The sequence below is a fragment of the Clupea harengus genome, chromosome 9 (genome assembly GCF_900700415.2).
Source record: "Clupea harengus chromosome 9, Ch_v2.0.2, whole genome shotgun sequence".
NCBI lineage: Eukaryota > Metazoa > Chordata > Actinopteri > Clupeiformes > Clupeidae > Clupea > Clupea harengus.
Genome location: NC_045160.1, coordinates 27,341,328 through 27,344,649, shown reverse-complemented (window position 1 = coordinate 27,344,649; position 3,322 = coordinate 27,341,328).

Here is a 3,322-nt window from a genome sequence, read left to right as displayed (position 1 = left end):
ATCACTACACTCAAAATTACCCAAATCCTATTTTTGTCTACAAATACTTTGCCATGACATGTCATCCAATTTCAAGGAATCTTATTGGTTTAAAAAAAATTCAAGGGAAAAAATCTATTAGATTTAAAATATGTCAAATGTCACTCTGAAGATCTTTCTTTAACTCTATTAATTGACTAATTAAGCCATTTTGATTTTTAACAGCAAAGTCAGAGATGGCAAATCAGCCTCTAGTCTGTCTCATACTGCCACCTTCTGACAATATGGTGGTACTGCAGTGATCCCTACTACATTTTTAAAAACCTACAAAATATACTGAAATGGTTTTCAAGATCAGTGCTAGGATTTCACCCTTAGTTAGCTGCTTGAGAAAGTGTGAAGATTAACATTGTCAGTTAATGCATTATCTCTGTCTCCTTTACAGGTCATACACTTTGTATACATACAGTATAATGTTTACTTTTCAGGACTGAAGCTCAAATAAAAAATATCTTGAACTGCCCGTCTCAAATATATACCTAGCATAAAAGACAAGTCAAACACCTTTGGTTAGGGTTGGGTACCGAGAACCGGTACCAATATGGAACCGATTCCAATACAACCGGTACCTACCCGGACCGAAATGCAACGCAGATTTCGGTGCTTCATTTCAGTGCCTGAGCCAATTGAACAGGGTCGCTAGGCAGATTCTGTGGGGCACATGTAAAACTGCTCCAGCTCCCAATGTAAACTTTGTCCTGTGTCGCTCACGCTCATTGGTGTTTTCATAGCAACAGTCTTATGACAGTGAAGAGCAGGCAGCATTTCACAGAGCAAGCACAAACAGAACTAGCCATCAACCTTTTAACAGAGAAAATACCGAAAGGTAAACGGTCAAACGTGTGGCTGTATTTCGCACAAAATGATTCAAACATCGCGACGTGCAGCAAATGCAACAAAATAATTGCGTGAAAAGAGGGGAGAAAAGGCAAGAGTCAACGGCAGATCAGTAACCGAAGACTGAAAAATATACGGAGATGACAGCTAAACTACCAACGGTAGTCTCTTAAAGGGGCAGTACACATTTTCTCGTATTCAGTGTGTTCAAGTAACAAGATTAACTATAAACAAGATAGAAAAGATAGGTATAAACAAATCATAAAATGGTGAAATTTCATGAAATAAGTGCAAACAAAATAATACATTTTTGACTCCAAAGGCAAATATGCTCATATTTTTGCAAAAGAAGTTTGAAGCTGTTTTTTGTATTTATTTATATGTATTTAAGTATACTATAAACTGTTGTTTACAGTTAATATAATGTTCATAGTTTGAAGTTAAAAAGTTTGAAGCTGTAGTTGGAAGCCAAGTGTTTTGTATGTATTTATATTTATAATATACTTTAAACAGTTAATATATTGTTCAATTGGCAATAAAAAAAGCCTTTTTTTAATGTCGTCAATCGTCGCTTTGTGCTTTAAAAAAAAAAAAGTATCGGTTCAGGCACCGTTTAGGCACCGGTATCGTTTTAAAAGTATCGGTTTAGCACCAGTATGGGAAAAAACCCAAACAATACCCATACCTACCTTTGGTCCACTTTTATACTTCAGGTGTACTTCAAATGACTGTATGGATGATTGTATTTCCTGTGGAAAGTCCTCATTACTACTCACCTCTGACCAGCAGGAACACCTCCTTCTGCAAAATGAAGTGGAAGTTCCATGGACTGGTCACTCTTCATGGACACACAGCTCGGTACGGGAGAGTGTGATCTCTTCTGCTGGATGGAGCTGTATTTTATACACACACAAACACACACAAACACACACACCACACACACACACACACACAAAGTTATCAGCAGTATATGTAAAACTAAAAATATCACTACACTCAAAATTACCCAAATCCTATTTTTGTCTACAAATCCTTTGGACATCACATGTCATCCAATTTCAAGGAATTTTATTGGTTTGAAAAGAATTCAAGGGGAAAAAATCTATTAGATTTAAAATATGTCCAATGTCACTCTGAAGATCTTTGTTTAACTCTATTAATTGACTAATTAAGCCATTTTGATTTTTAACAGCAAAGTCAGAGATGGCGAATCAGCCTCTAGTCTGTCTCATACTGCCACCTTCTGACAATATGGTGGTACTGCAGTGATCCCTACTACATTTTTAAAAACCTACAAAATATACTGAAATGGTTTTCAAGATCAGTGCTAGGATTTCACCCTTAGGGGGAGTTAGCTGCTTGAGAAAGTGTGAAGATTAACATTGTCAGTTAATACATTATCTCTGTCTCCTTTACAGGTCATACACTTTGTATACATACAGTATAATGTTTACTTCTCAGGACTGAAGCTCAAATAAAAATATCTTGAACTGCCCGTCTCAAATATATACCTAGCATAAAAGACAAGTCAAAAACCTTTGGTACACTTTTATACTTCAGGTGTACTTCAAATGACCGTATGGATGATTGTATTTCCTGTGGAAAGTCCTCATTACTACTCACCTCTGACCAGCAGGAACACCTCCTTCTGCAAAGTGAAGTGGAAGTTCCATGGACTGGTCACTCTTCATGGACACACAGCTCGGTACGGGAGAGTGTGATCTCTTCTGCTGGATGGAGCTGTATTTTATACACACACACACACACACACACACGCGCGCGCACACACAGACACACACACACACACACACACACACACAGACACCTTTACAAGTCATACATTCTGTATACATATAATGTTTACTTGTCAGGGCTGAAGCCCAAAAAAAGAATAAAATGTATTAAAAAAAATAGAACTGCCAATCTCATAAGAATATCTAGCATAAAAGACAAGTCAAACACATTTGTACACTTATACTTCAGGTGTACTTCAAATGACTGTATGGATGATTGTATTTCCTGTGGAAAGTCCTCATTACTACTCACCTCTGACCAGCAGGAACACCTCCTTCTGCAAAGTGAAGTGGAAGTTCCATGGACTGGTTACTCTTCATGGACACACAGCTCGGTACGGGAGAGTGTGATCTCTTCTGCTGGATGGAGCTGTATTTTACACACACACACACACACACACACACACACACACACACACACACACACACACACACACACACGCACACACAAAGTTATCAGCAGTAGGGATGGGCATAATTAATCGACGATCGATTAATTGATCATTAAGAATTTTCTCGATGACATTAGTTTTTCATCGATAAAACAAATGCATGTTCTGTTGCGTAGTGTGCCGGTAATTTATTTATTTTAGGGCTGTTAAAGTTAACGCGTTATTCTATGAGATTATTGTGGCCGAGATTAATGCAATACA